Source organism: Pelodiscus sinensis, chromosome 1, assembly GCF_052426305.1.
Source record: "Pelodiscus sinensis isolate ZL-2025 chromosome 1, ASM5242630v1, whole genome shotgun sequence".
Classification (NCBI taxonomy): Eukaryota; Metazoa; Chordata; order Testudines; family Trionychidae; genus Pelodiscus; species Pelodiscus sinensis.
Window position 1 is genome coordinate 87273416 of NC_143052.1, and position 18565 is coordinate 87291980.

An 18565-nucleotide genomic window follows, 5' to 3' on the forward strand; every position below is an offset into this window, starting at 1 on the left:
CCAAACTGGCCATTTGCCTCCTTTGTTTTCTGGTATGCTTACCTGAGCTTTATTTTCATGTGACACTGCTGGGTGTTTCTGAGATATCCTTTTCCCACCATGTCCTGTGCAGTTTTGGCATAGATATCAGGGTTTCATCTGCTGCTTTGGAGTTCTGCCTGCACCAATTTTCTTTCCCCGCACAGCAACCAGTATCCCCTGTATGCTTTACGTGGGAGTTCGTTTGTGACCCTGGGCATTCATGGTCAGGCCAAACAGGAAATGAAATTCAAAAGTAGCAAGAAGAGGAAATTGTTTATAAAGTGGGGGAGATTAATGTGAGGCCCTAGAGAGACAAAAGCACAGTCAGCTGCCTCTGCCTACAGCAAGGTTTCTGCATGAAGGGTGGTGTGCAGTTTATTACTACCCCTGTTCAAGAAAACAGGACCTGAGCACATTTTGTAGTTAAATAAATGACACCAAGAAAATACCCATTCAATGTCACTGATTTCCATTCCAAATGAGAAACTGACTTACAAGGCCCTAAGAAAATACTACTGCTCAAGAAAGGAGCAATCATATGTAAATGATTGTTACCATACGACAATTAAGTCTGTGCTCACATAAATGCTCAGAAAAATAGGGTATGAAATTTGGAGGAATGCTCAGTATGTCAGGCAAGGTAGCAGAATGACAACTGCCACTAGGGCAGTGGCAGGAAATGTAGCAAAATCCAGAGCCAGGACATGAGGTGCGGACCAGTGAAGATAGTGGGAATGACAACTGGAAAACTGATGGAAGAGGAAATCAAATGGTGTAGATTCAGAGGAAGTTGTCCTCATAAAGATGGTATCCTGTTCATCAGGAAGTGCTACTTAGTCTCTATTCCCAAAAAATCTCTACACCTTTGGAGCCAGTTTGGGAGGTAATGTGGGGTGGATGAGGAGGAGACCCACTGCAGCTGCGGACTATAGCAGCCAATTTGAAGGCATAAAAATGGAGAGACCTGTGGCACTGAGTAAAATATAGCAGAGCAGCGAGTATAAAGCCATTAGGAGATGGCTTGTGTAGTCATTATCCAGAATAAGATTACAACTACAAGGCATTCCTAGCATACACCATCACAGGGTTGACCAGCAGGACTGTCTATCAGTGGGAGATCAGAGTGCAAATATTTGTGATCCCTGATAAGGTAGCAGAACACTGAGAACATAATCTCACACACCTGAGATTCTTCTCTCATACCTGTTAAATGTGTAATGGTTGCTATGAAATGTATTTCCATTTAAGTCAATGGCAAACACTGTCCACTAACATCAGCAGAAAGAAGATTAGGCCCATAAAAACCACTGAAATCATTGGGATCAGGTTCAGGCCCAAAACTATTTGCTGTAAGAATTTAACAGGTTCCCTTAACTAAATCCTATTCCTTGAAATATATCTGGTAATGTGATTTTTAAAAGAGATCTAACTACATGGACTAAAGATCCAACTTGTTTTGAGCTGGGGAAACAAAGCAAAGTCAGACAAAAGCCAAAATTCTAACTCAGCATAACAGCTGACTTTACAGAAATATTCCTCTTTTGCCTTCTAAATAAATGTGAGTGGGTCGCCCAGTTTTCAGGTGTAAAGTGCAAACGGTGGGCAACGTAGGTTGGAGCGGGCATGAGGCTGAGAAAGGAGGAGGTTAAAGCCTATATGGCAGGCTGGAGGGTGAAGACGAGGAGAAGACAAGGCTGAGACGTGGAACAGGTTAAAACTCATGGCAAGTGGTGGAGGGAGATGGGGAAGACCAGGTGGAGCAGGTTAAAGAGACAGGTAAGGCTGGATGAGTGTAGCACGCCACGGTGATGGGGGGCGCAGCAGAAAGCGGTGTCAGGGCACAGTGAACACATGGCGATCCAGGGCAGAGGAGTCACGGTGGGAAAGGGGGGTGCCGAGACCCCAGACAGAAGCCAGCGGAAGAACCCTGCAACCCCAGTCTGGCAGGGTGAGGTTCACGCATTCCAGCCCCGTGTCCTGCCTAGCCAGACTACAAGTCCCATCGTGCCTCGGGCGTCCGCCTCCTTGGCGGCACGTCTCCCCCCGCCCCCTGACGGCTGGTGCGCACGCGCGTTGGAGGCGGCGTCCAGGGCAGTCTCCCTAATGTAAGATGGTGGCCGGCCTGGCGGCGGAGCGCACGGAGCCCGCAGATTGCTCGTCTCTGCCATAAAGGTCGTTGTCGGCGCCACTCCGCCCCGTCCCGCCAGGCCCGGCGCTGCCACAGGTCCCGCCCGCCAGCGCTGCCGCCCCCGCCGCGAAGCCGGAAAGAGCGCGGGCTGGGAGGGAGCAGGAAGGCGGGTGAGTGAGCGGCAGCGGCCGGGGGAGCCGGGCTACGAGAGAGCGGAGGCTTCGCTGGGACGGCGCAGGCCTCAGCCCACCCCCTCCCCGGGCTTGGCCCCCAGGGGCCCGCTGGCTGGGGGGGTGGGGGTAACAGGGGGGTCGGGCCGGCAGCGCGGCTCGCCCAGGGGCCGCCTCTTCTCGGCCTCCTCGCGGAGTAGGAAGAGGAGGCGGGAGGCAGAGCCCGCTGTGTGAGCTGGGCACCGAGGGGCTGCCGGCGTGGGACGTGGGAGAGGAGGGGGTCTGTGCCCGGGAGCGTTTGACCCCACCCCACCCCACCTCTCCTGTCTCTGGGGGAGGCCGCAGTGGCTTGGCTTATCTACTTCGGTGGGATTCACTGATGGCTCGGTGGAAATTTCCTCTGTTCTCCCTTCCCCTCCCCAAAACTGGGCTCCATTTATTCTGATTCTCACTTTTGTGGGAGACAGATGGTAAATGGCAGCCGCCTCTTTTTATCCTATTATTTTGGACAGTTCATTTAATCTTCTCAGGTTTGTCTCCTAGCAAATCTGTATTAACTTTCCATGGCTTATAAAACATACCAAGTCCCAGAAACCTTTTCAAAGGGTGGGTTAGGAGAAGGAAATGACAAAGCTATAGGCTCACATGTTTCCCTGATTGCCATACGCTGTGCCTGCCAGTTTCAATGTGAGCTGGTGGTGCTTTCATGTGCACAATAAAGAGAGGATGTGCACTGGAGAGTCATCCTACTAGACTCAGTGCTACAGCTCAGAGAATTCATATGGGTTTGGCCTATGTGCTTGGGACAATGTAGAATGTGAAGTTATTAGGAGGGCAACAAATACTGTGTAGGATATGTTACTCTTTAAGTTGGATGTGCAAATCCTGAAAGGTTGGCCAACCTCTAACAAAATATTATAAGGGTTATGTTGGCATATAGCATACTTACTGTGCTTATTTACGGTACTGTTACATTCTAAGTTTTAAAATGTCTAGATTAAGTGTAATGTCAAAATCTGACCACTGATGTGAACATAATCACAGATATTGACTAAAATATAGGCTGTAATACTCAAAGGCAAGTCTATGGAAGAATCACGCTGTTTTCCACTCCACCTTTTCTATCTAGAAACACAGCCTATAAAAAGGAAGAAAAGTGCAAACAAGCAGTATACTTGAGAGGTTGGATGAAGTTGAGGTGGCCCATGAATATCCCAAATATGCACCTTGAGCATCTTTCTAGTTTCTCAGTGCTGTCATTAATAAGAGAAGTAGCACATAGTCTGTTTGACTTCTAAAGTGAAGCGTATTATTCCTTAAGGGTTTTAAGACCCAGTAATAGATACTATTCCCTAAACAAGACTTACACATGTGTGGGTTTAGAAACATTTGGCAGTCATACTTGGCTGACAGGCAAGGAAAGCTCATTTTAGGAGAGGGTTGCTATTGTATGGGAAGGGGTGCTGCGGATAAAATGCACTCTTATTCTATCTTGCATATTTTCCTTTAAAAAGTTCTCATTACAAGTTTTTTAGGTTATGTGTGGTTAAGTTATATTTTGGTTACAGAAAATGTACAAATACTTGTGAGGCTTAGGGCTGTAGGGTTTTTTTAAGTTGTTTATTTCAGATGGATGACATAGTGTAAATACATTTTATAAGCAGACAGTTTGAAGTTGTATTCTGGGCCTTCTACAACTAAATCTATTTTGTAAGCTGTGAGATCTATTGAATATATCTTGCTAAGCAATTATGTTCATTTTCAACGTATGGCAAGACCACTCTTTCACAAGGTTGAGCAACATCTTAATAGACTATATGGACCACCTTTCATCCTAGTTGCAATTGTATATCATCCTGATGACTTAAGCAATTGTTTTCTTGTGATTTTTTTGAAGTATTCATATTTCTAGCAGTTTTTAGTTTGCAGTGTTTCTTTTGATAAAATTAATAATATTCTTTGCTGTTCAGTCTCAATATATCTGCTGTTCATTTTCAGTACATCTGCACTCTGTCCTTTTCTCTCAGCAAGAAGACTCAGAGCTATAGTATTGCCCTTCTCTGTGAACTACTTCTGATCTATTGACCACAGTTTATAACCTAATGCAGATATTCCCAGATGAATACTGTGTTTTTAAATATTTTCGTCTGTAGATGTCAAAGTGCTTTACAAGGGAAGGTAAGTATTATTCCTGTCTGGCCAATGGGGAATCAGAAGCATAGAAGTAAATGATTGGTTCAAGCTGGTGCATCTGGCATCCTTAGAGCTAGGAACAGAGTTCAGGTCCTCTGCTTACTCAGTACTGAGGTGGGCCATGTCAGGATTTGTGTGGTTCTGCTGTGTTGGAGGGAGTGCAAGATTTGGGGGCACCCTTGTGGGAATTCTTATTCCAGGTGAAATGAAAGGACAGTGTTGGTGGTGGATGGTGGATTGAATAAAAGCACTTCTGTAACTAAAACTGCATCATTTCAGGATAAACCACTTGGCAGAAAGATAGTGAAACAAAGTAATACATACATTTTCTACAGTTATCTAAGGAACCAGAAACTTCCATTGTGAATTATTTCCCTGATTTAAAATAAGCAACCTTAGAGCTAACATTGCCCAGACATGACAGCATTGGAAGTAAGTACTTTAATAAGCATCCAAAAAGCATTTTATTCCTAGTTGTTGGCTTTGCACACTTCAGGATATTAGGCTACAGGCTATCTTATTAGCTCCATAATCTTGTTAGCTCTTCTGTAGCCCAAGATATAATTTGTTGACTAATGTTGGTTAGAGGGAGTGATAAGTGGCAATTTAACTTCTCAATGTAAGAATACTCCTAAGCAATTTTGTCATGCTGTATACTTGTCTGCATTAAACTAGTAACTATCCAAGGAAAGCAGATATAACTTTTGGTAGGGTAAAACAGTGACACTGAGAAGACTGATCATTAATAGCCCATCTTGGCATACTATAAAAGTGATAAGGTGGTCACTTATCTGTTGCATTGGAAACCTGACTGCAAAAAATATCCACCAGGTGGGGAATCAGTTGAAGGCAACTTGCATCTCTGACTAAGGTAATTTTAAAAGTTACTTTGCTATTGTCAGTATAGATTGAGCGGTGTGTATTAATTTTAGGTTAGATAATTGGTCAAGGCTACTGAAAGTATAAACTGTAGGCAGTCCCCGGGTTACATGGATCCGACTTGTATCAGATCCCTACTTACAAATGGGGTGAGGCAACCCTGCACTAGTTGCTTCCCCCCAGCAGACCAGGGAGACACAGAGCGGCTTTTCTCAGCAGACACCTCAGCTTGAGAATAAAAGACTGAGGGAAGTGAGGTGTGGGAGAATAAAACTGAGCTCTGGAGAAATGTTTGGCTAGAGTTTCCCCTACAATATGTACCAGTTCCGACTTACATACAAATTCAACTTAAGAACAAACCTACAGTCCCTATCTTGTACGTAACCTGGGGACTGCCTGTATTGTACTTTCCATGAAGATGAGATTTTTTTCCCGTTATTAGAATCTGGCCTAGTAATGCTACAGTTGCTTGCTTACCTTCTTGACTTTGGAGAGCTGCTCTAATTTAAAATACATTTTACAGAATTTAAGGATTGGAATGCAGAAGGGTAGTGTCAAAATAGAGGTATCTTACGTGGCTTTCGTTAGAAAGTTGCAAGTGAGTGAGGGTTTTGTGTAAGGGAATGCTTGGAGCAGAAAATGGAAGTGTATTGTGGCTGTCACTTAAGTTTTCTGGTTTGTAGTATAATTTAGATCCACAACTTCGGAAAAGAGGTGGAGAGGGAATTTAACAGTAGAAACTAAATGTCTGTAAAGAGTACTTAAAGATTTTTTCTATTCAGTGCAACAAATAAGAGATGAACTGATGTGCAGGGCTAAAGTAAAAGATCTGAAGCTTTATTATGATTATAATATATTTGAGTACCCATTGATTTAAAATAATAGGTAGAAACCTCCTTTCCCCCTTATTTTTCTCCTGTTTCTTCTTCAGTGGTGCTTGAAATAAAATGTAGACTGAAGGGTTGTCTTAATGTCTGGTGCTACTATGCTGATGGGAGAGCTCCACAAGAGGCAGTAATAATGTTGGTGGGAGAAGCTCTACCAGTATAAGTCTGTAGTATCAACCTGGCCTTAGTTTTCACCATCTATTCATATTATCATAGTCTTTTGGTAGCCCCATAACTAGTAAGAAAACAATAGGTCAAAATTCTAAGTCATCTTGCTTTGTAGTTGAGACATGTTTAAATGTTTCCTGTTGTATTGATATTATGGGCCTGAATCTCACTTGCATTAAGGCTTCTTTATTACTAGGGTTGTAAACTCCCATTTAAATGGTTAACTGGTTAAACATTAAGTTTAACATTAAGGGGGATGCTCTGGGGAAGCCTGGATCAGCCCCATACATGGCAGGCCCCATGGGGCTGGAGCAACCCCTTGTCTATGGTGGGTCGGGAGCTGGTTAACTCGAACTGGTAAGCATCACCCTTAATGGGTGATGCTTACCGATTAACCTTTCACATCCCTATTTTATACTGCCAGAATTGTGTAAAGAAACCTTAGTGAAAACAAGAAATAAGCCTAATAAAACCCATCCAGCTTTGCTAGTGACTTTTGTGGATCAATGCAAGTGCTTTTCTGTAAAGCAACCAATCTTGTAAAAACTTCTATTGAGGGTCCTTCCTTTAATTTGGACCCTGACCCTTTTACAAAACTTTCTTTTCAGCTTTTGATAAAACCTAAGGATTAGGGCATTTACAACTGAGACGACTTGTTTTCAAATGATAGCTTATTTTTGTCCTTGAAAGCAGCAGTAAAGAATTTTTCAGTAGTCATCTGTTAAGTTGAAACTTTTTGTGTATGTGGCTTCATCATTGGTGACGTGTTAAACCTTTATTCTTTTAAGACAAAATTTGGGAAATTCAAGCAATCCGGATTTACAATTACCTTCAAAAGTCTTCATTTGCGCAAAAAAAAAAAGGTAGCTTACTGCTACTAGAACTGTGAATAGCTCATTACTGTAACAAAGGTTACTGACAAGTTTTAAAATTTGCCATTTAAAAACTGATTTGAAGCCATCCAGCTATGCTGTAGGGCAGACCTGTTCTATCTATTTATATTATAGCTATCATCCTGAGACCTGAAGTATAACCTGAAGCCTCTAGAATGACTGTTTATATAAATATATAGCGCAGTGAAACTTCATGCAGACCACCTGTCCTAGTTGAGCACCAAAGATTCCAAGATAACACTGTACAATGCTAGTTTAAGATACCTTTCTGTGATTAGAGAAACTAGAACTGATTCAAAACATGGCATTACCTTTTTGGATGAAACAGCTCAACTACTTTTGACTTCACTGTGAAGTTCACATTGCGTGCAGTGTGTTCGTAGGGGTTTCTGCTTTTTTTTTCTTCTAACGCAGTGTTTACTTTCAATCACCAGATAGCAGTTAATTGGTAATAGATGGGCAGATGATTGGTTGCATTAAATCTGTACATTAAAACCTCCATGACACATTTCAGCTGGCTGAAATGTTGGTATATTAAGTGATCTGCAAACAAGTTTCAGAATCAAGTACAATTTTGCTTTGTGGGGTTCCTTTCAGCTTTCTTTTTTAGTGTCCTTTATTAAAAGCCCTACCTTTTTAATCTGTTCTTGAGTGATCAGTTAATACAGCTTCCACTGCATTTAAAATGTCTTGATTGGGAGAATGTTGGTAGGTAACTTCACTGAAAATTTGATTAGCATTTGACAGCATCATCCCATTGTTTGAGGTTTATAGTGGGGGGCGGGGGAGTGTCAGATTACCAGTTTGTAGAAGCATCGGAGTATGGGAAAAGAAAGGGTGCACGTGCATTCAGACAGCTAATTCTGTTATGTATTCTGTTTCAGAGGTGCCTTCGCCTTAGTCTGATTTAGCACCAGCAGAAATATTTTGGTGCTTTCTTAGTGTCTACTCACAAAGAGCTGGCTGCATTGTAATGTAAGCTTTATACTGCAGAGTCAGCGGCATGGTGCGGCAGCCAGCTCCCTGGGAGCAGGACCGGGAACTTGCTTGTAACTATTACAGTAACTAATAAGCTCATGCTTTTATCAGTTAACTGTTTAAACCAGGGGTGGGCAATAATTTTTTGCGGGGAGGCCACTTTAGAAACTTTTGAAATGGCCCTGGGCTGCTCTGGAAGGGACAGGGACAGGATGCTTCCCCACAAACCATGATTGGTTTGGGGGGTGGGTGTTCCCCCTAGGTGTCCATGCCCCTGGCAGTGGAAGGAGACTTTGTGCGCTCCACCTTCTGCCCCAGGCCCTAACTAGCCTGGGGGTGGGGGAGTGACAGGGCTTCCATGGGTTGTATCACCTGGTGGGCCAGATCTGGCTCACAGCAGCTCTTTTGCCCATCCCTGATTTAAACTGTTATACTTCTACATTTCTACTCCCAACTTCTGAGTTTTGTATGGTGTAACATTTGTATTTTTGGGACTAGTGGAACCAGAGGCTGACATTTGATCACAGTAATTCCCATTGTTCTGTGTCCTACAGTTTTGAGTGAATGTTTTTTTAAGACTATCACGCTTGAGTTTCCCTCGGGTGTACAGGTGCCAAAGCATCCTGCAATCCTTGTAAATTTTACCTGTTTGTTACTACAGTGGTTCATAACCATTAAATGCAAGATCCATCATTAAATGCTTAAGTATGTGAATACAGCCGGTCCCCGAGTTACAAATGGTCGATTTATGACCGTTTGCATTTACGACCAAACCTCCCATTAAGCGGTTGTAAAGGCAGTCCCCAAGTTACAAACGTGACCTGCGCTTACGAACAGCGCGGTCGCAATGTAACTCAATGGGGTCCAACTTACGCCAAGTGTTTGGTCCATGACCTGTTTGTAACTTGGGGACCGGCTGTATATAGTGGAATTATAATCTTGATCCAAGTTTAAAATAGGCTTCCTAAAATGTTGCTCTTTGTGAAAAGACAAATGAATAACAAGAACATACTAAAATGCACCTTTCTTGTATCGAGTTATTTAAAAAAAATTTGACTTGTCTAGATATAGCTTATGTCTTTTGTTATAACTTTCAGGATTCTGTCATCCAGTCTTCACCTCTCTTTGAAGTCTCGTAAAACAGCCATTATAATTAGTCTAGGACTACATGATGCTGTTCTTGGAGCCTGTAAACTACATAGTCAGCCACAGTAGCAATGCTTGAGTAATACAAATAACACAACAGTCCCTCCATATGAAGAATTAGCTAAATTCCCCATGGTAGAACTTTGCACAAGTAGAAGACTGGCTGGCTACTTTATATTTCTGTCTCTGGTCATAGACTTTGTAAATTCCTTACACTTTTACTTTATAGTATAATTACTAATGTACTGTATAGATTCTCTCCTTTCCTCCCCCCCCCACCCCCGGCCTGTCCATCTTACAAAAAAGGCTGCCAATGATTTTTGCTAAGGATATAATGTGGATATAAACATCTGCACTTGAAACTGAGTCTTGAATCCAAAAAATACCAGATGAGGTATGATGTGACTTGAATATTGTAACGAAGGTTGTATAGAGTACGTTTTTATTTATGCAATTTTATTTAAATTGAACTTAAGATTTAAATCGGACCTCTTACTTTGTTCACTTCTAAATATTAAGTTAATACTTGTTCATGGAATTAGTGTCCTAATCATTAGTAAACTTTCAGTTTTACATAGAGGTTTTCTCTCAGAAAACTTCACACTTAATTCTTCTTTGTGCTGAAAATGACTCGCTCATGGTCTAATAACTATTCCTTACTATAATAAACAAAATTACCTCCAACATTGACTCACTACTTTAAGATTTTGCCCTTTTAACTAGTGATGTTAAATTTTAAGTTAATCGAGTAGTCGATAAGGAGGGGAACTGTAGCTCTTGGCCTTAGGAACTAATACCACTGTGGCTCTGCCTTTTAAATGTAAGAGCCTGGTGGCCCTTACTACGTTTAAAAGGCAGAGGCGCAGCGTCTGTGACCGGGCTTGTGCAGGGACAGCTGATTTCTGGTTCAATGAGGGACCGGGCATCTGTACCTCTCCGGGAAGATGGTGCTGGGGGGAACCGGCTTCTGCTCCCTCCCCTTGCTGTCTCTGATAGAAGTAGCAGGGTTGGGGAAGTGACTAGTTGAGTAGTAACTCAATTGCTAAGCATATGCTACTGAACTAGTCACTTGCATCCCTACTTGTAACCAATTCACTGTATGTCTGTCTTCACATCTAACCTGTATTCCTTTACCCTGCCATTTTGAAAGTCTGGATGTAGTTTCATTATAAGCTTTTCTCCTTTTTGTCTCTAGGGAATTACTCAGAGCAAAGACCAGTAGTTCTGGTAAAATCTGATGGTACTTAAGAACAACCATACTGGGTTAGACCAAAGGTCCATCTAGGCCATTATCCTGTCTGCCTAGAGTGGCCAATATCAGAGGGAGTGAACACAGCAGGTAATGATCACATGATCCCTCTTCCGTCATCCATTTCTAGACAAACAGAGGCTAGAGACACCATTCCTACCCATTCTGGCTAACAGCCATTGATGGCCTTAACCTCCATGAAATTATCTTGCTCTTTTTTGAACCCTGTTAATGTCCTAGTCCTCACCACATCCTCTGGCAAGGAGTTGCACAGGTTGATTGTGCACTGAGTGAAGAAAAACTTCCTTTTGTTTGTTTTTAAACGTGCTACTATTAATTTTGTGACCCCTAGTTCTTATGGGAAGAAGCAAATAATTTTTCCTTATACACTTTTTCTACACCAGTCATGATTTTATATACCTCTATTGTATCCCCCCTTGGTCTCCTCTTTTCTAAGCTGAAAAGTCCAAGTCTTTTTAATCTCTCTTCATATGAAACCTATTCCAGACCCCTACTCATTTTTGACAAGTAGTCTTGTGGCACTTTATAGACTAACAGATGTATTGGTAAAACAAAATGAAAAACTATGTAGCACTTTAAAGACTAACAAGATGGTTTAATAGGTGATGAGCTTTCATGGGCCAGACCCACTTCCTCAGATCATATTCTGGAAGAGAATTGGCATGACCAGGGCTCGCCAGCTGAGCTGTCCGGTGATCTTCGCATGCGCAGATCTCCCGAACCTGGCTCTTCTGGGTTACAACCTACTCGCCCATGGCGAGTAGGTTGTATTATTTGTCGAGCCCTGGGCATGACAGTATATACCAAAGGAATGCAACGAAAAAAGTGAACACATTATTAAACTGACAAATCAGATTTAGTACAGAAGGTGGAGTGAGGGAGAGGAAGGGAGGGAATAGCTATTTGAGTCAATGAAAGGCTAATCAGAGGTGATAAGTGGGAAGCTATCTTTTTAATGGTTAAGGTAATTAGCATCTTTAAGGCCCATTCATGAAGAGTCAAATTTAAGGATGAAAAAGTTCTGAAGTTTCCCTCTGTAATCTGATGTTAAAGTATCTTTGAAGTAATATGCATGTAGCAAGGTTAAGACTATGTCCAGGGAGGCTGAAATGAAAAGCAACTGTTTTCCTTGTGAAGATGTCTGATTTGTGGGCATAAATTCTTTGGCGAAGTGTCTGAGAAGTCTGTCCAATATACAAAGCAGAAGGCCACTGTTGGCACAAATTATATTTCTGGATGAACAGGAATGTGTTCCTGATCATATAACTGACATGGTTAGGTCCAGTGATGGTGTCACCAGAATAAATATGTGGACAAAGTTGGCAATGGGGTTTGTTGCAAGGGAAAGTTCCACGGTTGGTATTAATGTGGTATGTCCTGTGGTGGTTGGTAAGAATCTTCCTGAGGTTAAGTGGTTGTCTACATAAGCTTTCATGGGCAAAGACCCACTTCCTCAGATGCATGTAGTGGAAATTTCCAGAGGCAGGTATAAATATGCAGGCCAGAATAAGGCTGGAGATAAGGTTAATTGTCAGGGAGGGTGAGGCCCACTTCTAGCAGCTGATCTGGAGGTGTGAACACCGAGAGGTGAAGCTGCTTTTGTAGTTGGCTAGCCATTCACAGTCTTTGTTTAATCCTAAAATGATGGTGTCAAATTAGCAGATGAAGTATAGCTCAGCAGTTTCTCTTTGAAGTCTGGTTGGTCTTGAAGATTTTTTGCTGCAGGATGGCTACCTTTAAATCTGCGTGTGTCCAGCGAGATTGAAGTGTTCTCCTACAGGTTTTTGTATATTGCCATTCCTAGTGTCTGATTTGTGTCCATTTATTCTTTTACATAAAAGAATAAATATACAATATATTGTATGAGAACCATCCACAATGACTCCAAGATCTCTCTTGAGTAGTTGTAGCCAAATTAGTCCCCATCATATTGTATGTATAGTTGGGATTATTTTTCACAATGTGCACTGTTACATTTATCAACATTAAATTTAATTTTTTTTTTTTTTTTTTTTTGCCCAATTGCTTAGTTTGGTGAGATGTTTTTGAAGCTCTTCAGTCTGCTTTGGTCTTAATTATCTTGAGCAGTGAAGTGTTACCTGCAGATTTTGCCACTCACTACTTACCTTTTTCTCTAGATAATTTATAAATACATTTAATAGGATTGGCCCCAGGAGAGACCCTTGGGGACCCCTCTAGTTACCTTCCCTCCATTCTGAAAACTTACCATTTATTCCTACCCTTCATTTTCTGTATTTTAATCAGTTATCAATCTATGAAATGACCTTTCCTCTTATCTCTGGTAACTTAAGAGCTTTTGGTTAGGGACCTTGTCAAAGGCTTTCTGGAAATCTAAGTATATAAAGTATACTATATCCACTGGATCCCCCTTGTCCACATGTTTGTTTGACCTTCCTCAAAGAACTCTAGGGCTATGTCTATACTGGCGGGTTCCTGTGCAAGAATGGCCGTTCTTCTGCAACGCGTCCACACTACCCGCCCACTCTTGTGCAAAAAGATTCCCAGTAAAGAGCGGGAAGAGAGGGCTTCTTGCACAAGAGCTACGCTCTTTTCTAACAAACGTAAGCTCTCTTGCGCAAGAGGGCAGTGTGGACGGGCGGCAGGGGTTTCTTGCAGAAGAAAGCCGTATGGCTAAAATGGCCATCAGAGCTTTCTTGCGCAAGAGAGTGTCCACACTGCCATAGATGCTGTTGCGCAAAAGCACATGGCAATGTGGAAGAGTTCTGGCGTAAGAGTTCTTGCGCAAGGACCCGCCAGTGTAGACGTAGCCTAGTAGATTAGTAAGCATTGTTCTGTAAGTCTATTCTCAGACTGAATAGTTTGAGGATATGGGCCCAAGCTGATCATAATTTGAGTGTGAATCTGCTTGGTTCAGTAGCCATTTGGAAGTTCTGATGCCTATTGACTGGTCTGCATATAAAATGTCTAGTCCTACCATGTATGAAATGGATTGGTAGCTTTAGCATAGAAGAATCTGCTTATAGAACGGCAATGGGGAAGGAGGGGAACCCTTTTCTTCCTGAGAGCCTTCTTTAAGCGAAGGCTGAAAAACACTTGTGATATAGAACAATCTTTCATTACTATGGCTGTATCTAACTAGAAGACTTCATTTTATAGAACAGTCTGGCCAGCAACTTTGAGAAATGCACCATCTAAGATTCAGAATTAAATGCACAGAAGTGGTAGGAAGCTAACCCTCTTTCCCATACCCTGTCCATGGTACTGCAGGTATGTGTCTGCCCTTAGCAAATAGATCAAATCTCAGAGGTGTTTGAGTCCTGACTCAACAGCCTATCGCTTCTGCACTTTGAGGCTGGAACAGAGGGTATGTGTATTAGACACACACTGTGGCATGGATTTTTTTTGTTTTTGTTTTTGTTTTGGTTGAGATTACATTTCTTGTTTGCCCTTCATGCTAGGTAATATTTCCTTAGGGCATTAAGAATTAAGTGGATTGGCATATGGTTAATACTATAGAAGATAGAAGTCCTTTTTCTGTATGGTCTATATAAGAATAACTTAAATAAAAACAGATTGTAAAAAACCTTAGAAGTAGTTTGAAGTGCTGATACACTGGCAGTAGCATGGCAGTGACCACGAATGTCCGAGTAGAACAGTCATCAAAACAACAAAGGCCCTTGTACAGAAGTACAGGTAGGTCCCTCCCTGGTTTGGTACCCTGGTGACCTGAGTGGTCCTGAACCCTGGAGCTTGCTGGACATGGGGAGGTTTAAGGTACCCTCCCAGCTGTCGACCCCATTGCCCTCAGCTCTTCTGGGGCTGAACTCCCATCTGGGGACTAATTTTCCCACCACGCTGGGGGTGTTGGGCATTGCTGTGTCTGACCCTGCCAGGGTTGCACTCCCCCACTGTATTGGCTTGACCAGGGCTGCTCCCAGCTCTGCTCACTTGGCCAGGGCTGTCTCCTGGGTGCTGGCCTCACTGCCAGCCCAGTCACTGAACCTGGCCAGTTGGAGCTCTGTGATCCAGCAATATCTGTGGTCTGTTGCTGGACCAGACAGTCCAGGATTTTAGAGGTTTATCGTGTAGTTACATTTTAATTTAGTCAATTATGAACAAGTTTAATAATTTTCCATATAATGATATTACATCTCCATCAGATCACTGGTTTGGGTGAATGCCAGAATGTACAAAGTTTACATTCTGAAGAGGGAGAGATGGAGCCTTGTTTCCTGGCCTTGAAAGTTTCACTTGGGTTGAATAAGAGGAACACATGGACAGAATTCTTCATAAGTACACATACTACCCGGGCAACTAATGGGGAAGAGTTGGGTTGGTTACAAGTGCTCTCCTTCCAGCATAACATTTCTCTAAGGAGGATCATATCTTTCTGTTGGTCTTCTATAGTCTTTCCTCAGCAGTCTTGAGTTCTTCTCTTTACCACTGCCCAGACTGTGTCTTTGAAGGCTTTCTGGTTCTTGTTAGGGATGTAAACGGTTAACTGGTTATCCAGTGAGCAATACCCTTAGTGTGTGATGTTAACCAGTGCCTGGCCATAGCAACCCTCTGCCAGTGGTGTGGTGGGTGTGATAGGCCACATGAGTTAAACATACCGTTTAACCAGTTAACATTTTAAATAGGATTTTACATTCCTAGTTCCTGTGGCCTTTCCCATCTGTCTTGTGCGGGGACTGACAGCAGTTACATGGCTATTCATTTGCACAATACCTAAACATCCCCAGTTTGACCTATTAGTTTATTCTTCACTTCTATATACAACACTTCAAATGGCACTGCTATAGTTTCAAGACTAACTTTGGAAAATGGACATTTGTATTAAAGTTTAGATGAGAATTAAACCGTGTTCACTGACTTTTTTCATAGAGAAATGGAATCTGGTATTACAGGTAACACTTTTTGCAGTGTAGTCATCATGTGTGGGAAACATGAATGTAATAGATGCTGAAAATATTAGATCCTATAACCCATCCTGATTCTTATTAATATGCTTCCTTATGCCAAGAGAAATGGAATTCTAAACATTAAAACAATGATTTTGCATAGATTATTGTTCTGAGTGCAGCTGCTGAGTTGATTTAGGCTTATTTGCATATCTAATATTTCAATTATTTTGATTAACATGGTGCACTTGCTGTTTTTAAAATCAAGTAGATTGGCATATTCCTTTCTAGAATTAGCTTTGCAATAATTCTTCTGTAAACTACTTTCTAGACTGTTTTTTACAAAAGGCAGTTTGGGAGTAGTAACCACGCATTTATGGGATAGCATTGGAAAAGTGTGACTGGAATGCAAGCAACATAAGGAAGGAATGCAGCATTGACAAGAAAATGGTTAAGAGTATGTAACATCTTCACAAATCAATCACTTAGGATTAAAGGGTATTAAAACCAGTATAAGACGACATCTTTTATATTTAATGGGATCACAGCACTTGCAGCTTCTTATGACTGCTTCATGTTTGGAGTCCAACTAACAATGCATGTTCCTAGCATGTATTATGCTTTGTGATGCAACTTGGACATCCCATTAAAGCAGTGAAGGGCAGCCTGCGCTAGTGAACGGCCACTTGCAGTCCATTGAGAGGAAGGCAGGCCACTCAAGATGGATAATATTGGTAGCTGCACTTTCATGCTGTCGTGCGAATTGAACTAGAACAGGACTTTGGTTAGATAAATAGGGAGCATACTGCTCTTATAGTCAATGCTGCGTGCAAACAGCATGCACCTCACTTAATATGCATTGCTTTACGTGTGTCACTTTAGTAATACTGGTAGGAAAGACTTGTGCAGGATAATGTCTGAAAGGTAATCCTCACAGGTGTTATGCCTAGACACTAAACTTTGTTATATGAGAATAACTTTTTTCTATAAATTGTTGTGGAGTTTTTCCCTATCATCTCTGCAATGACGAATGAATTTAAGAATATCTGTGGTGGCTTTGAAATGAACTGCAAAAAAAGTAAAGATATATATGTACAATAAATGAGAATCCCTCCTGTCACTCGCATCGAAAAAAAAATCTTGTGCCACCTTGGATTGTCATCTTGGATTGACTAAACTATGCTGCACCTTAAGAATGCTTACAAGATGTCTTCAGTATAAATGTTTATCCCTGGTTCATAACCACTGTTGGGAATTTGAGAGATTTTAGCTTAATGAGGGGTCCTGAATGGCTTGGCACAGTTGTCACTTTTGATAAAGAATTATACACAGAGATAAAGGCTAGATTGGTACCGTCTTTGCATTCGCAACACAACCAGTATAGAGAAGAATCATGCAAGACACCTTTAGGACCATAACCATTGTCTCTTACCCTTTGCCCTTCATCTTTTCCTTTCTTATACATTTCTTTCATCACTATTGGTGTCTTTGGGCTATTCAATGTGCAGCTTCAGCAGTGGAGACTACTTAGTTTAAGAATGATTTTTCTCTGTTTCCCATCTTCTGCAAGCAACTTTTGCTTTTTGCTTCCACCCATTTTCCCAGATTACATCTTCAGTGCACTCCTCAAAGTTATCTTCAGGGATATTGGACAATAGATAGTCTCTTTGTCTAGTCTTTAAGAAGTTGTTTCAGTCTCTTATGCATGCCTGACACTACATTTGTTGTACTAGCTTTTATTCTTTTCACAAGTTCTACACAGTTCAGTGAGCTGGAACTATGAAGTTTGTATGTGAAAGATGTTATCTGTGCCTAAAGACACTTACATAACTTGCTGACATATAGACTGAGTTCAGACCACACGATAGAGCCCTTGCTTTAGCCATTTTTGACTTCGTTGTGTGTGGTGACAGAGCAAAAACTGAGTTGAGTTTTGGCATTTTTTTTGAGGAAAATATTCAGACCATAAAAAAACCTGGTATCTGGAAATCAACAAATAACAGATTGGACAAATGTAAGTACACTGGAGGGTTCAATGATCTGTACTTAATATATCATCTTATATTGACTAACTGTTGCCAATTTTAGGTTTGAAACTAAAATAGGTTCCCTTTGTTTCCTGTAGTGTGAAAAATGCTTTATTAGGTAAACCTTCTCTATTCAGAACTAGAAAATTGGGAGCAAATTATTTTTCAATATCTGTAGATTCATTCTTGATGCGATAAACTGCCCTTATGAGTGTTCTTAAAATAACTGAGCACTGTACAAGTGTGAAATAAATTTGGTTGTGCAAGTTGGTATTTGTCTGTGCCCTGGTTTTAGAAACACTTAAGAAAAAAATTAATCAAACACCCATTTGTCTGTAGAAAGAATGGAGAATGGCATTAACTAGAATTTTTGTTGTTTGGTTTGAATATCCTTTTAAGCTAGCTGTTTACCTTTAATAGAATTTGGTGAATTTTCTCCCTAAAATATTTGCAGGTTCCCTTAACATAGTTCAAATAACCACAGAGAACAGCTAATTTATTAAGCTCAGGATCAGCAAAATACATCAGAGGGCAGGTGCGTGTGTTTTATGGCAGGATGACATTCCTAAAATGTAATTGTTATAAACCTACAAAAATCTGCTGTAACGAGGTGGGTGACAGAAGTAGATATTAAAAAGTTAGGCAAAGGTTGAAAACAAGAGCATGCTGCCTACTTCGCTATTATGAATCTTCAAGGACAGTAGAGCAGTTAAGTTTTCAGTGTCGTTACCCATAGTATCCGGGATTCACTTGGAATGTGAGGAATTTGTGAATTGTCATTCTTCAGTTAAGTATCTAGCATCCAGATATTAGATAATTAGTTCTAACAGAAATTCTGTACATTCCCAAGGTAATGAATGAATCAAGCAGAGTGTGAACCTCTTCAGCTATACCAGATTTCTGGGAAGTCTAAAGTAGATGA

At 41.4% G+C, this 18565-nt stretch overlaps 1 protein-coding gene across 4 annotated transcripts in view; it reads left to right on the forward strand.

Moving 5' to 3' along the window:
- Positions 1-2087: 2087 nt before the first annotated feature.
- The window catches only part of CNOT4 (CCR4-NOT transcription complex subunit 4), an 88578-nt gene continuing 72100 nt past the window's right edge, over positions 2088-18565 (forward strand). For all 4 annotated transcript variants that reach the window (XM_075934354.2, XM_075934366.2, XM_075934359.2 and 1 more), the window contains exon 1: positions 2088-2319. The gene's annotated coding sequence lies outside the window, so the exon portion shown is untranslated. The remainder of the gene's footprint in view (positions 2320-18565) is intronic.